The 23,158-nt window shown below is 45.3% G+C and overlaps 1 long non-coding RNA gene across 1 annotated transcript in view; it reads right to left on the reverse strand.

Annotated features, from left to right (window-relative positions):
• Positions 1-4,903: 4,903 nt before the first annotated feature.
• LOC142802734 (uncharacterized) overlaps positions 4,904-23,158 on the reverse strand; it is an 87,131-nt gene continuing 68,876 nt past the window's right edge. Inside the window, exon 4 of the long non-coding RNA XR_012893972.1 lies at positions 4,904-5,097. This is a non-coding gene — a long non-coding RNA (uncharacterized LOC142802734). The remainder of the gene's footprint in view (positions 5,098-23,158) is intronic.

Consider the following 23,158-nt stretch of genomic DNA (forward strand, 5'->3'; position numbering starts at 1 on the left):
CAGTGTAGGGTAGCATACCGGTCGTTCTAGACTGGTTAACATACCTGCAAGAGTGGAAGCTTGGGCTAGTTGGCAAATAGTCATATTTGCAAGTTTTTCAGAGCGAGAACATAGGAAAAGGAACCGGGTAGACAAAAGGAACGCTGACTTTCAACTGTTGGAAGTCAGCGCTCTTTCTGTCTACCCTGTCCCTCTTTTTATGTTCGCGCGCTGAAAAACTTGCAAAGATAACATCCCTGTGTTTCCTTTCCTTCCTGTTCCTTCTTTTCTTCCTTTCCCCGATGGTAAATTGTGTGCTCAACAATGCTGAATTCGTCGCTCGTTTTTTACGCTGAACAAGTACCGCACACTAGTTTTACGAAACGTGGGGGGTGGGGGAGAGGTGTTAAAGACACCTTGCTCTAAATCATGATACACGTTTCACCAACAAGAAGTGATGTCTGACCAACACAGAAGGGTAGCTATGCGGAATTAGCATAGCTAGAGAAGTTGACGGAGCGTCGCACTGTATTTAGCACAAGGACGCATTTAAAAAAAAACGCTGTCGTTCATTTAATGGACCTTTCAAAGAATGTCGCACACTCGGCTTTGAATAAGCCTGAGCTCTGGAAACCACCAGATTGAAAGCGTGTTTTGATGAGTGTCATGCTATACAGTGCAGAAGGACACTACAGGGACGAGATACGTTAGATAATTTCTCTTTATGGCTAAGCGATGGAATGAAGGTGTTGAAGATGCCTCCGTGCATGAAATACTCCACGCTCACCCCACGGTGCCCTATGTGGTTCAAGCAGCAACTTTCTTCGTGACATTTTGGCAGTGCGACCCGTGTCGCTGCTGTTGAGTCGCGGCAACCACTAGAGGGTGTGTGTATCAGCAACAAGAACGTCATTATCACGCGAAACAGCGGCAATGATGCTTCAGCCTGCACGACCCGCGCGAACTACCCCTTCTCCGTGCCGTGGTTTCTTCAGCACTAGTTTCTTCGACGCCGGCAGCGGGCCGAGTGTGGTGCTTCCGCTAATGGGAGCCTCTCATATCTAGCGACGTTTGCATGGTATTTGGCCGCCCTATGAGGCGTGAAAGTTTCGTGCTAGGCGAGCTCGGGCGGGAGCTAGGGCTGACCTGAGTGCGACATCGCCTTCTCGAAAGACAAGCAAGAGCGACGTACCATCCTCGCTGGGAAGCCGAGTGTCGATCGAACAAGCACTCCGGGCCCAGAGGGAAGGGACATTACGCGAGCATAGGTGCTTTCGTCGCCACCGCCTCGCACCGGTGGTGTGTGTGTGTGTGTGTGTGTGTGTGTGTGTGTGTGTGTGTGTGTGTGTGTGTGTGTGTGTGTGTGCGTGTGTGTGTGTGTGTGTGTGTGTGCGTGCGTGTACTTACTCACTTTTATTATTCCATTAGGGGGAAAGACAGAATTACCCTCTTTCTTTACCACTACCAACGAGCGAGAAGACGCCACCTAAACGGTAGTGTCAGTGGCATGCCGCCGCCGACGATGTTCTCGGCTTTACAGCCCATACGAGATCGGTCTGGGGGACATCTTTAAAATTCGTTGCGAAAAAATCATTTGCTCCAGAGGGACGGTAAAGAAAGAGGATTAAAAAAGGAAACAGAAACGTGGGCATTCATGCGACTTGGCAGTGCAACTGAAGTGAATGTTCTGTTATGGATATATGGTATACGTCGGTGCACCGCTGATTCGAAAGTCAGTGTGCAAACAATAGAATGCTTCGGATATGAGCTCTGCCATAATTTGTCAAAAATGGCGTGTCACGTGCACTTCACCATCAGAAAAAAAATATTGTTACAGCACTTGAAGTATGAACTTTTCTTTTTCCCCGTCTTTCGTGTTTTTCATTGGGACAGCAAATGTGTCTCGCAAGTTTGGAGAGAGAGAGAATAAACTTTATTGGGTTCCAGCATGCGGGATTCCCTCCGGCCGCGCAGGGCGTGGGGTTCACCCTATCTCACGTTGGAGAGATAGCGATAGTTTGTTATTCATTTCGTCCTTAGCCCGCAGGCTCCGCAATCTTGTGAAACCGTCTGGCGTGCTGATATATATCCTTATATGTGAAGGAGGTTGGTAGTCGTGAATTGTATCAGTTACTTCAAGGCAGTCGTGAAACTACTGCATTATAGCAATCTGCCTATAGCGTATGGCCCTTTTCCCGAGTTTTAAACGCTTTTGAGCGAAGCTACTTCCTGTCATTGTTGCCCCGCCGCAGTGGTCTAGTGGCTAAGGTACTCGGCTGCTGACCCGCAGGGCGCGGGTTCGAATCCCGGCTGCGGCGGCTGCATTTCCGATGGAGGCGGAAATGTTGTAGGCCCGTGTGCTCAGATTCGGGTGCACGTTAAAGAACCCCAGGTGGTCTAAATTTCCGGAGCCCTCCACTACGGCGTCTCTCATAATCATATAGTGGTTTTGGGACGTTAAACCCCACATATCAATCAATCAATTCCTGTCATTGTTATCAGTATTCGTGGCTTAAGCCGGGAAAGTTTACTTGCGCGCGGATTAGCCTAACCGGTGTTCATGGCGTACCTCAGCTCATTCTCATATAGGCATTACTTAACTACATTTTCTTTTTTAAGTATCAGTAAAAACACAATTTGCTGCACACTAAAATTTAGTCATTTCGTTAAGTATCTAGACAATTGGTTTCAAAGAAATATATTTGCGTTAAGAATAGTACGTTCAAAGTAAAAGCTACAGACTCTGCTCTTGGCTTCATGCGAGCACGAAGTCCTTGAAGTGTGACATTTATGAACATTGAAAACGTTCACGGTTCGCGAATGTCACTGGAGGCCCAGACCGAGCTCACGGCAAATGATTCATGAGGGACGAATTTAAATGCAACAGTCCCGCCCCCTGAGTTCGTTGTTATGCACCACGGTAGAGAAACCCACACCATGGCAGCTTAGCTGATAAAGCGCGTCTTGTGGACGAGGCGTCTCTGGAAATTTGTTGATCTAAGCAAAGGTTATTCTATTATGCGCTTACTTGTAAAAAAGAAAGAAAGAAAAGAACATAGGTTTACGCTGTAAACCAAGGTTGGTACCATTCATTGTGCAAACAAATACTGTCGTTGCTTTAACTACTTTACATTTGTTGCTTACTGGGAACGATGGTTTACGGAATGAAGCTTGCATTCAACCTTCTTATGTGCAGGCAGTTTTCCAGGAACTTCGAGGACATTGGATTTATATAAGCAAATATCTTCGAGTGCTCATGATCATTCCGCATTTATTTAAGACCGCATTCACGGACAAGCGTACGCGCGTGACAAAATAGAAGGTGTAGTCGTTGTTTATTTAAGATACTCGGGTGACTGGATACCTTAGAGCCAGTCCTTGCAAGCTTTCTTCGCGTCCATCGTGTTATTCGTGTCTCTTTGTCGTTGTTCTGTTCTCGCGCTACAACCATCGCGTTTCTTTAACCTCATGGATTGTAGTGTAATTCATCTAAAGCAGTCGTAGTCAATGAGTACTATGTGAATGTTCACAGTTTTAGGACCTTCTGTGGATACACGGCACATGCTGCTATTGGTGCACGCGTATTAGTTTCCCTCTTTTTATTTCTTCATTCTTTTGCTCCTCTTTTCATAACCGGGTACAATTTGGTGAACCTCCCTGCATTTCCTTTGGTTTTTAATATCTCTCTTTTCTGCTTTACAAAATGTCTGAAAGCATGTCTACAGGTCACACGTCTTTCTCTACGAGGGGCACACGGTGTCCCTCCATCCTAGGAGCGGAAAGTATTTGTCCTTGAGCGTTGAATATTGTCCAAGAGCGAGTACAGGCGCGCATGCATTCTCTCGGAGGATCTCGAAAAGTGATTCGTTCAACGAGACGAAACAAAGAATGCACCCTAGACATTGTCTGAAAGAAGAGCTCCTCGAAAAGCACGCATGTATAAAGCATATTCCTTCGTTTCCTGTCTTGGCCCGTGTTCGCCTCCGGCCCGTCTCTGCGGTAGCTTGCATATAGCCTGTCAGGAGAATGCTGCCCCTGAAGGCCGAGGGACGAGCTTGCAGGCGCCTTGTCTAGCTGCAGCGCGGGGGAAGCGACCACGCGGTTGCAGCATATCCCTTCGTTTCCTGTCTTGGCCCGTGTTCGCCTCCGGCCCGTCTCTGCGGTAGCTTGCATATAGCCTGTCAGGAGAATGCTGCCCCTGAAAGCCGAGGGACGAGCTTGCAGGCGCCTTGTCTGGCAGTAGCGCGAGGGAAGCGACCACGCGGTTGCAGAATCAATGCATGTCTGGAAAGAATACGAGGCCTATTGGCCTTAAGCAATGCGTCGCGCGTGACATCATGCGGCTATGCTTGAATGCCCATGCCACCCACGTGAATAGCAGGCATGTATGTTAGCGATGCATTTCGAAGACGTGGTGAACGAACGAACGAACGAACGAACGAACGAACGAACGAACGAACGAATGAATGAATGAATGAATGAATGAATGAATGAATGAATGAATGAATGAATGAATGAATATATGGCCACCTCTTCTTTTAGTCTATTCTAGTGTTACGTTGACGTGAGTTCAGTACAGTTCTTTTCTGTGTATTTTCAACCACTGAGATCACGGGAAGCATATGCCGATGTAATATGTTGATTATTATTATTCCAGTAATAGTGCGCTCATTGCTTGGAGGCTTGATTTTCCAGTCAGACTTCGACACAAGTCTGGTTGATGGCAAGACTCTGTAAAGGACCTGAATAGGTTTTTTTCTATGCATTCATCCTTCCACTGAAGACATACAAGAACTTGACATCAATCGTCTTTGAGACATCGTTGGTTCTGTAAGCACACTGCGTAGTGAGATGAGACGGTAGTATTGTAATTCTATCAGTAAGCAGGCGAGTGAGATATGTAAACATATATACTCACTGTTTTTGCGCGTCTTTCTTCTCAAGAGGTGTCCTTGGTTCGGGGCCGCATCGGCTCCAGCCACTCCACGTGCCCTCTGTATCGACCGCCGCGGTCTGTCTCCTTGCCGGCGCAGTCTTCCAGGAGGAAGGTGGTGAGAAAACCGGGGCCAAAACTTGACGTTGAGGTAAATATCAGGTGGATCTCTTTCTTTGTAATTGCTGCACCGAAAGGACGAGAGGTAAATGACGAGGAACATGAAAGTGTGAGAACATAACAATGTTTACTTTTCACCACCATGGTTATCAGCTAGAACTAGTGTGTTAAGCTTCTCGTGCTATACTTCCGACGTAGTAGCACTGCTGGAGATTCCACTAGATTATCTGGCGTGCCGTTTGGGTTGGACAACTATTGTTATGGCACCCACTTAGAGAGCCCTCGCCCAGCGAGATTCGCGCGTTCATTACGTGTCCAGGCTTCTCAATGATAGGCACCTCGTGTATCATTGTGCGGCGTTGGACAAAATGTAGCGTCGAAGAAATAAAATATTTTTGAGGAAACTTTCAGTGAGTTCTCTTGTATTCCTCAAAGCATTGCGGCCTGGTAAAAAATTGCTTGCTGCAATAGCATGAGGTTACGCCTCACAACATTACTTTTTTCAAGTTATCGGCTGTTGTAAGCTGCAGTGAACGAGGCGGAGTTGAATGACACTTTTTAAGAGATGCGAAGCAGACGAGCGCTATAAAACGGGGTTATAGAAAAGAAGCACTCAGGACTAGCGCTCAGAGAGAGAGAGAGAATAAAATGAGGGAAAGACAGGCTGGTTTACCAGAAAATTGAGCATCCGGTTTGCTACCCTGCATTAGGGGAAGGGGGAATGGGGAAGAAAGATTGGAAAGAAAGCGAAGAGGGAAATAGACGCGCGCAAAAAAACGGGGGGGGGGGGAGCTGGGGTGCTACAGTCTATACAATAGGCCGCTGCCACGCAAAAAGTTCAGTAAGGCCTTCACTGATTTTCAGTGAGCACACAAATCATGTCGTCTTTCCAGCACTGATTGTTCAGACAAAGGTCTGTCGTCAAGGCGAGCTAACGCAGCAGCTAGTTGCCGTCTTTGCACGCTGTAACGAGGGCAGTGACAGAGAACATGCTCTATAGTTTCATCGCTGCCGCAATGACCGCAAGCTGCACTGTCAAACTCAACTTTCTACTGATGTTTATTGAGCACACATGTGAATTTTTAAAAGCAAGGCGGTAACATTCATCAGTCATGCCCTATATAACTAAAGTGTCAACCCTCACCAAATACACCACATCATGACTGCGCACCAGTAATGCTTTAACAGCTTTCAACCGCGCAAAGGCGATAAAAAATGTCCGAGGTTAACGCCCCACGAGACACTGGTATTTATATAGAAAACGTACCTAGAAATGTGAATGCGCAATCACTAAAGCCTAACCATCGAAAGTTTATGCATTAGAAGACAAGTGCCTTCAAAACTAAACTAGCCGGTAAAAAAAACAGCCTAGCTATGTGAGAAAAAACAAGCTCACCATCCTGGAAAAAAGGTTAGAGACTCTGCACAGGTGCTAAACGTAACTCTAAAAATACTTAGTCAAGAACCACGTAAGAGAAAGAAACAGTTTGACAAAAAATAAAAACCAAAACAAAGCTTCATCACCAAAGCCGCGTGACGAAATTCATGGTAAAACTAACAACAGGTAATTGCAATGCCTAAACAACAATGAGCGGCGTCAATAAAACAGAAAAAAACGATGTATTATAAAAACCTGACGATAAACAGAAAGAAGCTCACAGCAACTGCAATGAATATGGTATGCTTCTACGATTTCTTTCCGTTCTGTTATGTGAACGTTTGAGAAAAGCGGTGTGCGCGAGCTTCGGAATGCATTCATACCTTTGGCGATTCTCCGTAAAGTGGCCATCCGTGTTATTCTTAGTTGACAAACTATGCTCTCTCCCCGTATTTAACAAAGCATGGTGCTTTAAGCCATATTTTAACAGAGCATGGCGTGCACAGAAAAGAGTTTTACGTGGCTGAAGTAAGATGAGAGCTGTGGCATTCATAACAACTCACTCATCACTCAATAAAATATTCAATGAATTTGTCAATAATCAATCAGTGTATTGATTGTATCTTTGCGTCACCATAGAACGTCGCCTTGCTGCATTTTGTAGTTCCGTGGAAACTATTTTGATGTTTATATTCTCACGGCGCAAACTTTCGCATAGTTCCTGTATACCTAGTGCAAAACTGTTCCTGCAAAGAAAATAGTGATCATGCAAGCAGAGTGGTATAGTTAGTTTTGCTCGCGTGACCTGAAAAGAGGTGAACATGCGACCAGGGTGAGTGAGTAATCGATCATGAAAACCAGCACAGGTGGAAGAAAGGGGGCAGAGAAACGTATCTGTGTTCGTCGTTTTTTGTCTGCACTCGTGTTCCTCTTTGGCTGTCAAGATAAATTTTGCTAGGCCGCTTTGTTGGTCGCAAAGCCTTGAATTTTGTGTAACCTTTTTTTCACCGATGCAAAAATAACAACAATGAAGGGCGGAATAGGCTGTTTGCAGAAATGGGCGAAGGTTCTGACGGTATTGAACAAGGACTACAAGAACATATATCTTACTGCCTTGCGTGATTTCAGCATTTCATCTTCAGTGTTCAGGTTGTGTGCATGAAGTCGTCAGCAGACTGTGTTCGAAAAAGCCACGCGAGCTTCGCCGTATGCGCGTTGAACCGCACAGCCTGGTTGACAGGAGGTCACCGACCAGAAGAAGGGACCGCAATTACAGGAGTCCTCTCTCGGCCTAACGGTGCACGAAAGCCGCCAGGGAGCCCCGAGAGCGCCAAGGCGGAAGCTAGAGCTTCACGCGCTACCGGAGCGTACGCAGTGGTGCTTATAGTGGTCCGCTCATTGTTTAGCCTGTCTTTCAAGTGACTCCCGATGCGTGAGGCCGTACCACTTTAGCTTCGCGCGGTGCATTCATCGAGAGCACTCCTCTTCGGTGCTCTCACGACGGTGGAGGTGACCGTACAACTAAGGTCTATAAGATAACAAGTAAAAAATAAACGAGTAAATAAAACGGACGAAGTGCTGAATATACGATGAAAGTCTTCCTCACAAGAAAAGTAAGGTATTGTTTTGTTGAACGCAGTTGGTTAATTTTTAGTGTAGGGGCTCGTTTCCCGTATTCGAAAATCGAGACAAGCAGCTGTGTGCGCCTGTCTCGTGTTCTTTTTCAGTTGCAAGAAAGAGTTCACACACTGATGAAACACAATTTGATGAATACAGCAAGTATTTAGAGAGATTCAGAATAATAGAGAGAAAGATTTAAAGGGCTTGTAAACAACCCCCGAGTCTCGAAAATTGTTATCAGGAGAAATACGTGTAGTTTTGCTTTGTGAACATGGTTCCACAAGAGTTTTGCGAAAACGTGCTATATTAGGAAGTTACTGAGGTTATAACATTGGTTCCAGCTGGTTTCAAGTTTTCGCGAGGCCTAGCCACACTTTTCCCGAACAAGGAGGGGAAGTCGTAGCCCGTCGTCGTCACTGCTTTGGAGCAATCGACGGACTGCGTGCTACTTCAAGTCGGTGATCGGGGACTTTGCGTCACTGCATGCACGTGAAAGGCCAGGAGTGGGAAAGGGCGCGGGAATTGTTTTTCGAAATGAAGACTCCTTGCGGCGTGCAGCACTGCAATATTGGGGAAATATGATTGCCGCGGTCTTTTATAGAAATTGCCGAGTTTCTTCACGGGGTGTAAAAATAACGTCGGAGCCTGTTGACTGGTTCTTTAAGTGTCCGAATAAGCCAAGTTGAAACAAAATGCTGAAAAAAAAAATAATTCACTGAGCTAGACCATAATCAATTTTTGTTGTCATTACAAACACGAAATAAACTAAACGAGAAGAAGGGAAGACAGAGGTAGAACATCCACACCGCTTTCGTCTTGTTTTCATCGTGTTGAGTTTGTTTTGTGTGGTTTTTCTCCAAGAGAATCGGCATCTGTTGCTATTTGAAAAGCAGTAAAGCTTAGCGCATTTCTAGAAAAAGTGCACATTGTTCATGGCAACCACTGAGAGAGAGGAGACCAGGATCTACTGCACAGAATGTCTTCTTTTCATCGTTCAGGTGATGATACTATACGAATAAAGGTAATATTTTCTTCGTCTAGCGCACCTGAAACTGAATTGCCAAGAGCGTACGATGGCAGGCAGCGAGCTTGACGAGCATTACGCACTTTTCTTTGGGAGGTGTTACTAATCACGAAAGGAAGGGGTCGTACAGGAACAGTGTATTTCCTCACTGTTAGGTGACGTTCACATTTCTTATGACAAACAGTGCCTAAATCATGTGAACATGGCTGCTAGAAGTAATAGTAACATATCCTGAGATAAATTGCCGCACGTAGCACGTAAGTATAGTTGTGATAACCATTTTTTTGCCATGTTAGAAGAAAACAATACAGTATTGTCACAACACGCCCGCTTTTCTTTAAGTAGCAGCTGTGGTCACATGTACCCGCCACGGAGGTCTGGTGGCTAAGGCACTGGGCTGCTGACTCGCAGGTCACGGGATGGAATTCCAGCCGCAGCAGCTGCGTTTTCGATGAAGTGAAAATGCTTGAGCCTCGTGTATTTAGGTTTAGGTAAGCGTTAAAGAACCCCGTGTGGTCAAAATTGCCGAATCCCTCCACTACGGCTCTCTCATATTCATATGGGGGTGTGGACACGTTAAAGTCTGACAGTTCTTATTACCATTAGTGGTCACACGTATGACTACTATGCGGACTCAGTTGCTTGTTTTCTTTCCAAGATTAGCTACGAAGAGGGCTTAGGTACCAACTGGCTGCTCTGCATCACAGAAAGAAGCAAAGGAAGTAGAAGCTAACTAGAAATAAAGTGTAAAAACAAAAAAAATCACCAAAGAACAGACAAACATAATGCAAAGTATTTGTGCCACTGAAGTTATTCTCCCACATAATATAAATCTTAGAGGCTAGCGTGGTGTTTAGCTTTCACTTACATCATGAGTGATAATGTAGGCAGCACTCACTTTTGATTCCCGCCCATATAACAGTATATGTAATTTTTTAATACCCGTAAAAGCGTCTGTAATATACGTATAAAGTTAAAGTAATATTATATAGGGTTAAATAAAATCTACCCACTTTCACCACAACATGATTTAGTTATACACTTTTAAAGCGCTACTAAGGTGGATTATGAGAAAATGCAATATGTGAATGTATTTCTTGTGTTTTACTTAAGTATTGATATAACTAAAAGGATAGAAATTTGCGGGATGGTGCGTTATACACGCTCATTAGCAAGCGAGTACAAAAAATACCAGTTGTTCTTTTAGCGTCCATTGTGGATAGGGGGCATGCGTTTAAAGCACTCTCGCGTCTTAACGTTCCTGAATGAAATTATCGCTCGAAACAAACAAAAAAAGAAAACGGACAAAAAGAACGCAAGCATACACACAACTTGTGTGCAGAGCAGCTCATTAAGGATATCCTTGGGCTTTGCGACCTTGCGTGCAGCGTGCAATTTGACCGCCACGGAGAATAAAATCAGCGAGTGGGAACATGGCTGCGTGGAGCCACACGTTACTGTAGTTTGTTCGAGAGAGAAAAGAACAAATTAGCGCGGGAATGAGCAAAATGCAGCACAGGGCTCGGGCTCGACTACTGCTTCGTAGCTTAGAAATAATGCTTACCCTTAATGGCATGTGTGGCTCCCTTTTCTTTGTGGATGTTTTTTTTTCCTGCTAACTTCTCTCATCCTTGTGAGGCGGCTAATTGCGCACCATGGCAGTCGTGGAGAGCTTTTTGTAGGATGGCACAGCTCTACGCTAGGCTAAGAATATGTGTAAGTGTGTGAGCGAAAAGGCTGGTGGGGTGAAGATGTAGGGGGCGTCAGCGAGAATCGCGCAGCAGCAGCCCTACCATTACCGACGCCAGCATTTTTGACGACACCCTTTGTCAAAGAGGCAGAAATGACGCTCTCATCTCGGCGTCCTTCTCACCTTTCTCTCGTTAACGGTCTCTAATTACACATGCACGCACAAATGAGCTCGGGTGGCCAAACAGAGCAATAGTGAAACTCTCTCTCTCTTTCTCAGTATTTCGCTCCTCGACATGAGCGCTTTGCTGAGCAAATTAACGGAGACGTCCGGCAACCCGAGAGCCCCATTGAGGTTCAAGTAACAAATGTAAATAGAAAGAAATAAACAAGGTTCATGAATGAAAAGTGCGAAATGAAAAAAAAACAAAGGCGGGCAGGTATAGCCCCTTTTCTAAACGAGGGTCCGCTACCGACTGCATGAGCCATTAGTGAATTAGTCCATAGACGATCCAAGGAATATCGCGTCCTCGCTTCTTCTTTGCCCATTCCACGCACTGTCTAAGAAATCAGCCCGTGGACAGAGCGAGCCGCCGTCAGAGCGAAGAAACCTGGTCGGTATCGAGCAGTCGTTGTAATTTGCATAGGCCCGCACGCATGATAACCTTCTTGAGCAGACGTACAGGTGCGCGAACAGAGCGGAAAGATTCGCGCTGCTTCGTGTGCTTCCTTTTCCTATTTTTTTTAAATACGAGTACCGAAGCTTCGTAACTGCCACGTAAGTCCACGTGCCCGTAAGGTTGAAGTACGTCTTTAGAAAAACGATGAAAAAATGAGTGAAACCGTTGTTTAAGCATGCATGCGCTGTGAGTGCCGTTAGGCGCCTGCGCGTAACGTCGTGAATTAGCTTCTTGAAGACACGCTAAGTGAGTTTAAAGTAAAAACAGAGCAATCGTAAAATTTTGGCTGGTCCAACTGCAGAAGTTAAAGTAAGTAGGTTTTGTCACAGGAAAGCATACGTGACGTGCCGCTAAGTGACGCTGAAGAGCTGGAGTGGCAGACGAGTGGTGAGACTACACTCTCAGTTTTGAATCGACTCATTATGACTATGCTGGAGTTAATCTCATTAGTAACGACCTTTCTTGAGTACGTTAAATTACTAATCAAACAAAGAACAATTCAAGCTCTACAGTTTATACTCACTTCTTTTTTTTGCTGCCGAAAACTAAATTAAGCTACGAAAAGTTCACGAAATGTGCTCTCAGTGATTTCCAGTCTGCTTTGCTGCTGACTTTAATGAAAAAAAATGCTTGCTGCCACATCGTAGGTCAACGAGTTACCTGCGTAAGGACGAACTCCAGACAGAACATTAGCAAAAAGATACACCATGCCACGACCTACTGCGCAACTCGGGATGAGGGTGCTGTGCCATCGCAATTAAATATATTTTCGTAACTTAAAATAAGCTTGAACACACTACATGATTTATTTTTGGAGAAAACAAGTACTCCGGCAGTCGTGGAAATAAAACAAAGTAGGAAGTTGAAGTGCCAAAATTTAGGCGTCACGCTGATTTATTCGTCAGAGCCAGATAGGATTCTTTTATCTCATACAACGCGCAAGCTTTTCGAGACCTCCGCGGTGCCTCCGATAGCTCACTATAAACTTTCTAGGAGGGCGTTCCGCACGACAGTAGGTACGAGAGCCCCAATAAATAAAATGAATAACTTATGAGTGATTATTAAATTAGGACATCTGGGTAGAAGGCCGTCTCACTAAAATGGCCCCAACGATGCACAAAATAGCCTTAAATGAGCCACATAGGAACAATGGTAAATCAAGCGACAAAATAGGGTGATCAACTGTAACAATATTGAACGTTTGAAATACTGATTCAGCGACAAGTCACATCGATATACGACATGATATACGAGTCCAGGTGCAATATATAAAAGCTTGTTTTGTGTTTAGAGCAATGTTAATGTCACTATAAGTTAAGCACGTTGAGAAGTGGCCCTATATGCCATGACTGTAATGCTTCAGAAGGTTTTCTTGTTCAATAACTCGCGAGTAAGTTTCTCAATTAGTAGCACATGCAATAATTGGGCTCTCAATGTATTAAAGATGTCAACGATGCCTTCCTGCAATATTTCCGCGAGCACAAGGAGTTGAGCATTTGTGAAAACTATGAGCACACCGCAGTATCTGAGTTGCTTCGTGTCGAGTGTCTATCTAAATCTTTCGTGTCGTGGACTTGCATCTTAAGATAAATAAAATTATTACGTCGAAAGAAGTATTACACAGTTCTAAAGTTTTCTTATTTTCATACGGTATGTTTATAACGAATACTACGACAATCAGAACGGCATCGTGCACTGTATCTGTAAGGATGACTGTGCCGCTATCTATAAAGTATGACACACGAAAATTATTGAGTAAAGGATACTAACAAAACGTCTTTATTCTTACCCCCCCCCACCCATTTTTCTCTTGTGTAATAACACTGTTAACCCCAAGGGGTTTTTTTACAGGAGTGGAAACAAATACAATTTTACAAAATGGCATACAATGTTGGCCTGAAATCCAAGCAAGATAAAAATGGCCAAGGAGTACATTACAAAAGTGAGCCATTCAGTGTACACATGCACGCAGACTTACATAGTGTGAATTGAAAAGAAAAAAAAAATCAACGAAGAGGAAAAATGCATCCCGTCATCTACACAAGAATAAAATATAATTAAAACAAATATTATGATGCATTTGTAACCGAGAAAATAAGTGATTTTAAAGCTGAAGAAAGCAGCCCTGGTGGAGGAAGACATCAGTATATGGCTTGGTAACTCGTTCCATTTTTTAATCGCCTTCTGAACGAAGCTGCATTTAAATTCGACATTTGGGGTGAGTGGCAGTTATATGTATAAACACTGTCTGTGTGTAGAGCATGGATCTGGAGAAACTACAAAGAAATATATTAAGGTAATTTTAACCTGGTTACGAATAATGAGAAATATAAATTTTAAATGGATGCACTTAGTTTTTAGTACTAAGGTGAGAAGGTTAGCACGGTTACAAAGATCGGAAGCGAAGTGTACGACTTGATATTAATTACATATAATCCGGGACGACACCCTTTGAACTTTGTCTGGTTTATATCTCTTATAAGTTAGTTAAGGGTCCCATATTGTGTAAGCATATTCATTTATCGGTCGAACTAACATTTTGTACGCCAGACTTTTCACCTTGAATGCCTCGCCATGCAATCTTCGCCTCAGGCCCTGAAGAGTTTTATTTGCCATGGTCCACCATTACTCCTTTTCCTCCCTTTTAGCCTTCCCCCAAAGTAAAATAGCAAGATTGATCATGACATCGCTCAGTGCCGACCTTTCTGTAGATTCCCCCTCCTCTCTCTATCTCTCTCTCTATTTACTTTCTTACAGGTGACGTCTATATGAGTGTTCGACCTCAATACTCGAGTAAATATTAGCCCTAAGTATTTATATTCTGTTCCCCTTTCAGTTTGTGTGACCCATTATTATATTTGTATTTCAAGGGTACCCTTTTTCTTGTTATATTCATTCAAACCAATTTGGTGGGATAGAAAGATATCTGCTATTCATTACATCAAGGTAAAACTCTTTGTAAATTGTTGTACTGGTCTGTCTGGTTTCTAAAGGATGTGATCTTGTTATCTGTCACACACTCATCTGCAAACAATCCATTTGCAAACAATCAAATGCGTCTGCAAACAGACGCATTTGAGGGTAGGTAATTTATAGATATCAGATATATAAGGACCCAGAAAACACCGCCTTATGGCAGGTCGGATCAAAGAGACCTGGTTGTGGGCTTACTTTTATTTATTCCAACGTATTACGTACGAGAATGCAGGTGTACTGTGAACCATTGAGCAATACCTGAGTTTCCGAATATTCCATTTAAGTTTAGTTAGAGTTTGGGATGCGAGACTTTAAAAAAGGGCTTTGGCAAAGTCTAAGAAGATTAGATCAATCTGTTCCCGGTGGTTTATTGCTTGCGCAAGATTATGAACTGTCAGAGCAAGCTGCGTCGCTGCAGATAAGCTCCTACGAAAACCCAGGTGCATCGTTGATGATAAATTGTGAGCGTCTAAATAATACGAGAAATGCTGGCAGATTATATGCTCAAGCAGCTGGGACCAGGTATGTATACTCCTAAGAAAGATGGGCCTGCAATCACCCACTTCTGAAGAACTACAACTAATACAGCGAAAGCTGTTTTGAGACTACAACAGAGGTAGTTTTTGGTGCCATAATTGGCCCCCACCGCCGTCGGTGTCCGTAACCTCTATCACGCAGAATAAAAAAAAAACGCCAGGCCGGCGTGGTAGGCGGAGAACAGTCACAGCGAAAGCTAGAAGGGCGGCCTTTCAGGGCCTTTTCAAAACACTCATTGGGTAACTACTGCAAGCACACTTGCTTGGTACCCACTAGGACATTAATAATATACTTTTTGGTAGTAGGCTGGCATTCGCTATGCTATTTTTCGTCATTCTTCTGAGAAGCGTGGTATCCGCTGAACACTTCAAGGAATTTCGAGCCAATTGTACTTGCAATGGCTGACGATAATGAGGAATTATGGCTATAGTGGGTATCCGCCACAGGTAATAGAGAAACTAGAACAAGCTTTTGTAATGGGTTGGAGCATTGGACGGCCTACTCGTTAGGGTAATCGCATTGTGCAATGACTGGTTGTTCTTTCACTGTTTTAAAGCGCTTTGTAAGTCGTAGTAACGCGATTGCCTTCCCGACATCAAGCCAGTCTAATGTAAGTTTGACAACAAGTCACAAGCACCGGTGTAGCTCAGTGGTAGAATACTGGGCTGGCACCCAGCGGACCCGGGTTCAAGCCACACTGTGCCATTGCTGCTAGGTCATGCCTGCCTAAGGCACAACAAGTTACAAGCACCGGTGTAGCTCAGTGGTAGAATATCGGGCTGGCATCCAGCCTACCCGGGTTCCAGCCCCAGTGTGCCATTGCATATGGTGCTTAGGTCATGGCTGGTTAAGGCAAGTTTGACAACAGGTTATAAGCTCCGGTGTAACTGAGTGGTAGAATATTGGGCTGGCACCCAGCGCTCCCGGGTTCAAGCCCCATTGTGTCATTGGTGCAATTTTTTTTTCTAATTTTTTTTTCTAATTTCACGCGATGTGGTTACGGACACCGGTGGTGGTGGCGGCGGACAACACGCAACTGCGCGTGACCCGAAAAGTGATCTCATAACAGCTTCTACTGTAAAAAAAAAGTAACTGAGTTAATGATATTGTAGATAAAATGCTATTCAAACCCACGCGCTGAGCCTGGCAGCCCAGTATTTACCTCATGGCTATGTCGGTGCTAGAAACTGTTGCAAACTGACCCCATGCTGGCTTCATATCGGGTGAGGAATTACCTTAGCATGAGTAATAAAGCGTTTTTAACAGCATAAAAAAAACTACAACAACCAGACGTCGCACTATGCGAATTATCAAACGATTGGGTTTTTGAAAGCTTCAATTCATTACAAAAGCCTATGGCATAATTTTTCATTGTCGTCAGCCGCAGCATCAACAAAATGCACATAACTTTTTACAAGTGCGTAGCAGGTACCAAGTCTCCAGTTGTTGTTTTTTCTCACAATCCACATTTTTCGTTTTATTGTGCTGGCCCCGTACCGTTGTGGTGTGGTTCATGTAGGGGCTAAGACAACTGGTAAGGCTAGGATGATGGCCTCTGAGATCACGAGGTGTTTCTCTGCATTACCGCTAGGAGAAAGATGCATGCGCCGTTGCATCGAGAGAAAAAGACGGATCGCGACGATTTTCATCACATTGATTGATATGTGGGGTTCAATGACCCAAAACCACCATACGATTATAAGAGACGCCATAGTGGAGGGCTCCGAAAATTTCGACCACCTGGGGTTCTTTAACGTGCGCCCAAATCTGACAACACGTACGGGCCTACAGCGTTTTTGCCTCCATCGAAAGTGCATCCACCGCAGCCGGGATTCGATCCCGCGACCTGAGGGTCAGCAGCCGAGCACCTTAGCCACTAGACCACCACGGCGGGGTGATTTTCATCACATCTTTCTGTCTTGGCATACTTGTTATTAAGTGAATTAATGAAATTTGCTAAGGCACGTTGCCGGGCTAGTTGGTTAGGGTTCATCATTTATATAGGCATAGCGCACCACAACAAGGACACAAAAAGAGAGAGACACACGCAACGCTACGTGTGTGTGTGTCTCTTTTTTTGTGTTGGTCCTTGTCGTGGTGCACTATGCCTATATAAATGATGAATTAATAGAACAGTGAGACCTATTTCGCAGAGCTGCTGGTCAATGCACGAACCATGGTTGTTACGTTTCTAAAAACAAAAAGCAAAAAAAGCCAAAACAAACTGCTGACTACTATGAAGTCTGACAATATTCAAGCGCCTTAACTACTCAGTCTCCTACATCACATTTAAAAAAAATGATCAATGACATTTCTATTGATTTCCTGCAAACAACAGCGTATGCGTTCGAGCAATGCAAACGAAATTTGAGTAAGAGCCCGTTCGCACTCTGTAATTGTTTATGCTTATCGGACGTGGTAGGTATTACATCTTCCAGAGTGTCTTTCAGCACATTGCCCTTTTCGATCGGCGTTCCTAATGACTGCCCACGTATACGGTATGGTGTGCTCGAGAAACATCCAGGAGTTTTTTTTTAATTTTGCTTGGCGCATTGATCGCGCTTAGCACTTCGCGGTCAGAAAGAAAAACAACAAGCAGAAAAACATTCGCACCATCTTTCGCTAGCCATTTGCTGAAACACACGTCAGATTATGTTGTAAGTCCAGATAATCCAGTTGTATTAGGGAACAGAGATAGTATCTGTCCTTGCGATCTTCATCCGTCTATTCGAAAGTTCATGGCAGCCATAATAATAATAAAATGGAACTATAACTAAAAGAAAAGGGTAGAGAGGGGAACATTTGACCATTGGCTTGTCATTCTGCTTCCGGTGCTATCTTATCAAGATCGACATTACGGACATCCCATAGCAGCACGCGAAAAATAGATCGCGCCTAACTGCGGATGATCGGCCCGGAAACGGGGAAGTGGTTGGCGTTATACGGGTGGCGTTGATCCTCACTTTGAGCCTGTATACACTCGTGCACGGATGTTGTACGTTGCCGCGTCTCATTTATAGTGGTGCAGAGTTTTGTTCAGGACAGAGCGTGTGTCGTCGAATAAAGCCCCGAATTCCCCGAGCTGATCGTACGCGAACGGTTGTGCATGTCCGGCCAGTGCTATCGCTTCTTGCAGTCGGTTATCGGAACTGGCCACTTGAGAGACGTGATTGGATCACAGATGTGTCTAGCCATTTTTACGATACTGAGATTTACGATCACATTTTTACGAGCTTCGCACCGGTCCGTTCTACGACGCGTGCTATAACATTAAGGATTGATTGATTGATATGTGGGGTTTAACGTCCCAAAACCACCATTTGATTATGAGAGACGCCGTAGGGGAGGGCTCCGGAAATTTCGACCACCTGGGGTTCTTTAACATGCACCCAAATCTGAGTACACGGGCCTTCAACATTTCCGCCTCCATCGGAAATGCAGCCGCCACAGCCGGGATTCGAACCCGCGACCTGCGGGTCAGCAGCCGAGTACCTTAGCCACTAGAACACCGTGGCGGGGCAACATTAAGGATGCTACACAATATTAGTGAGAATAAGGTAGTAATAATTACGGAGATCTCAACGTCCCAAGATCACAATATATTTGTGAGGGACACTGTAGTCGAAAGTTCTAAATATTCCAACACCCTGAGATATTTCAGGTGCACCTAAATTTAAGCACAAGGGCGTGCGGCACTTTCGACTCCATCAGCAACTGCAACTTGCCAAGGGGTAACAATCGACAGTGCGATAGCGTGTCGCCAGAGGAACACTGAACGCATCTTGTGTTTCCAGCTTGAGCGTCTTTACTGGCATTGCTGTCCGCGATTGACACAGCGTACTTCGGTCTATACTGAACAACATGACGAAGTAGGTATGAGTAATACTTCAGGTAACCTAAATCAGAAAAGGGGGCATCATTGAGCTCGGCTGACCACATCGCACTGGAAGAAGCGGGAAAGATGGGAAAACAGCATTTTGCGAACGAGTGAAATCCTATGTGCACCCTAGTTGCCAGCGCAATAAAAATTATCAGTGCCACTTCACACGCGCGGCTATAAAGCCGAGGTTATCTCAGTAATCACCTTTAGGCTTATCTGCCGTGAAATGCTACGGCACGTCTTTCGAAAAGGGGAGTCTCGCCGTTGACACCTTAAGTGATTCTTAAAAGAAAAAAAAAGAAGATTAAAGTGAGCCCCGTAACTGCTACATCATAGTGCGACACCTCAACAGTAGCTCACGAGGGATGGGGATAAGAAGGAATTAAAAGGGATAAGGAGGATTAAAAAGGGTAAAAAGAGAGATGAGAACACTCACATACAGAATAAAGATAACATAGAGAAAGGTGGAGACATGGTCTTAGGAGTTTGAGGACGGGGCACCACTCAGCGAGAGCTTCACGGCGTCAGGAGATGGTGGAGGGCGAGATGGTCGGCGAGAGCTGCGCTGCTGTCGGGAGATTGCGGGGGCGCAACTGGTCGGCACGGAATCCAGCGAGCGAGTGTGCCGTTCACACCGCTCTTTTATAATTCAGATGCTGCAAGTAGTTGCCTTCACGTGGCCCCGCCGCGGTGGTCTAGTGGCCAAGGTACTCGGCTGCTGACCCGCAAGTCGCGGGTTCGAATCCCGGCTGCGGCGGCTGCATTTCCGATGGAGGCGGAAATGTTGTAGGCCCGTGTGCTCAGATTTGGGTGCACGTTAAAGAACCCCAGGTGGTCTAAATTTCCGGAGCCCTCCACTACGGCGTCTCTCATAATCATATGGTGGTTTTGGGACGTTAAACCCCACAAATCAATCAATCAGTTGCCTTCACGTGATCGCGAAGGTGATCAACGCACAGTCTATTGCAATGTCGCAGAGATAGCGTGTTGTTTAAGCTAGAGGACCCCAGTAACATGCTCGTATTCCGGGGCCCAAGTGATTGTCGGTGTATAGCGTATGTCCAGCTGTCCGCTGCTTTCGGTGGCTATTCGGTGTGTCTTGGCACCGATTTTTCATTTCTAATAATTTCTACATGTGGCCTGAGAATCTGCGATAATAGGCAGCGGAGCGTTGCGCTCCTTGCTTTCCCCGATAGTTAAGACAATCTCTTCTGCTTCTATGATGGTTTCTTGAGAAACCGAAACACAGGCTGTGATCTTACCTTCTCCGTTTACCACAACCACTACCATATTTTTGCGTTGGCCCAGTAAGGCCAAGCATCCGTGAATCTCGCAGTGTTCAAGAACTTTGTTGTTTTGTCGATATATGCCGCTTCGGCTTTTCTCCGCCCTGCGTGTAATGTTGGATCCATGTTTTATGGTATTGGTGATACCCCGAACAAATCTCTGATCCGGCAGGGAAGTTCCTTGTTCTTTTGATGTGTGCGTATACACCCTCCAAGACGGACTCTATGAAGAAGAGCTCCGCCTGCTGGAGTTTGTGTCAATCGAGTGCTCTGCGCTATCACTTGAGCCGCAGATAGCTCACCAGATGTGTTGTAGAGGGATAGAAGCTTCTCATCAGAGGTGTAGTACGGCAACCGAGCAGCCGACGGCAACACCGTGAAGGACCCGGCACCCACTGATTCTAGTTACAAAGCCATACTGAAAAATTTCAGAGATTTGCTGAGAAATTACCCAGCACCACACAAGAACCGTTCGACCACGGATTCTGTGACGTTATGCCGACTGCAAACTAACACCTACATACACATCCACAGATTGCATGTGTACTACCCCACAACATGCATAGACATATGCCCGTTCTGTCGAAGAACATCGACGATCTACCACATCACGTGGGAACACCGAAGAACAGGAAAGGGATAACAGCATAGAGAGGCCATGCTGTCCAGCCCGGTCTTTGAGGATCAGCTGATGCTAGTCAAGAGGGCTGAAAGAATGGCGAGAGCCAGCCGTGCCTAGGAAAAGGGGCCAGACCACGTGGCGTTGCCCTGTTTTAGTGGCAACGAAGCCTTTTCCGCAAGTAAAGTTTTGTGCTTCGTCTTCTTCTTTAGGCTAATTCTCGTCATTTTGAATATGTATTTATATGCATTAAGCGGCCGGAAAGAGCAATCGCTTGGCAGCCACCAGTAAACGTCTGTGACAAGTATGTGCTTAGCATGTAAACTCTTCCCAGACTGTCTCTTCAACCCTGATGACGTTGTGTTCTGCACCTTTGGCAGCTTTGCTTGTCAAGCCAATTCCTTCCCAGTCGCACTGCTTAGGCAGGCGTAATAACTGTCCGGCTTGATTCATGAATAATGCTTGAGGTTGTATGAAACGTATTATTCCCGACACCGTATTTACCATGTACCTTGACGCTGTTTACGCAGTAGTAAGAAGACGCGGTGGCGTATGCATGTTCACCGCCAAGCGATGTCGGCTTGGCGGCGTTGCGTGAAGCCATATCGTCATCTTACCATGCCGGATAAGCTTCCCAGCGTGAAACATACATGTGTGGCTTATGACACTCTGATGGCAGAGCTCCGCTTGGTAACAGGCTTGGTCCCTTATACATCGGCATGCATAATAAAAGAAATCGTTGAGACGCCTTGATTCCCTTTTAGTGGAAATTCTGTTGTCCATTGGTTAACACTGCACAGATTCTTGCTTATGAATGACAGAAGAAAAGAAAAAAAAGAAAAAAGGCAAGGAGGTTATACAGTCCTTACATTCCTGGTTGACTACGCCACGCCGGAGGAGTGGGAAAGGGGAGTAAAAAAAATACCTGTACCGTCGTCCATGCATAATGCGTTCGCGATTTGTGTTGATTCTATTTACAGATAAGAGGATGCCCATGAAATTGAATATGATTGAGTCACACTTCCTCATAAAATAAAGACGCGTATGGCTGGAGTTGCTAACTCGGGATACATCGTAACGTTTCATGCGAATTTTCCAGCTCAAGGAATATTTCGAAGACAGAACTGTGGCTTTCCTGCATTACAAGATAGTACGGCCATGATTTCGTGTCTGCTCGAAGTGTATATAAATTACATGTTCTTGTACACCAGAAAGAGCGTCGACTGCTGCGACACGGAAAGAAAAAGAAACACGTCGGAAGCTTTCGCAATGCACTGTTGTGTAAAGTCCCTTTCACACTTATGGGAAATCTCGGAGCGCATGGCATTGTGATGCGGCCAGCGCTACTGTCACGCGCCAGCAGAGGCTCGCGCTCGCGCAGACGTTTGATGAGCGTGTTATTAGAGAGTTTTAGTTTATCGCGCGCAACGGCCTAGCGTACGCAACGTGCGAGAGGGAGCAATTAAGTGCGCATGCGCTGAACCTAAGAGATCTCGGCGCTTACGTTGCGCTCGCTACGGCTGTTGCGTACTTTACCAGTGGCTCTCGCGAGATCTGGAACAGTCGAGCAAACAAGATGGCTGCGACCGACAACACTACGGTAATCGTGGCAGCGAACTAAGTCCGTGTGAATTTCGATGCATTTGTTGCCTCAATAAGTAACTCGAAGCCAGTAAGTGAGCAGGTGCAGTGGACTGCAATCGCTGCTAAGCTTGAGCGCGACGTTGGACGACTGGACAAGGTCATTTACGAAGAAGCAGGAACGCGATGTTGACGTGAATAACTGTGACGGATTTGTGGGTTGTGTATGGGGCGTCGTGTGTGTGATCCCTTTGAACTGTTGTGGTTGCTGCGTGTGTCGTCTGCACATGCATTCGTATGATCGTCTGCCCAAGCATTCCAAGTGTCAGAAAGTAAAGCTTAGTTCTGGTCAGGCATTCACCGTGCACGAGGATGCCCGTCCGTGTTTTGCGAAGCTCAGGTGATTTTTCTCGCAAATGGTACCCTCATCTATGTGAAAGCAGCCGCCATCACGTCAAAAATGAAACGTGAAGACGTCACTGCCAATGGGGGCCTTTTGCATTTAGCGTTGAGCAACCCCAGTTCGGTTCTTTTTTTTTGTTTTGTCTTTTGATCTGATAAAACGTTTGTAGCAGACAATAAATGTTAAATTGGCCATAAGCGATCGTCTTCGCCGTCTCTGTCCCTTATGCTGCTAGTTAATTTAGCCTCACTACCCCAAACCTCTACTTGACCTCGCAAAAGATCACCTTGCCTCATGCCCTAATTTATGTGTTGCGTCGACTAATATCGGTCAATGCAATTTCTTGCCCCACCACGAGATGGCCTGAAGCAACACTCAAAATCAGGTCTGTTGACGCTGAGGTGCAGTACACGTTTCAGATGCTGCGCACGGTAAACTATTGCTGTGGGACGC

This window comes from Rhipicephalus microplus, chromosome 3, assembly GCF_043290135.1.
Source record: "Rhipicephalus microplus isolate Deutch F79 chromosome 3, USDA_Rmic, whole genome shotgun sequence".
Classification (NCBI taxonomy): domain Eukaryota; kingdom Metazoa; phylum Arthropoda; class Arachnida; order Ixodida; family Ixodidae; genus Rhipicephalus; species Rhipicephalus microplus.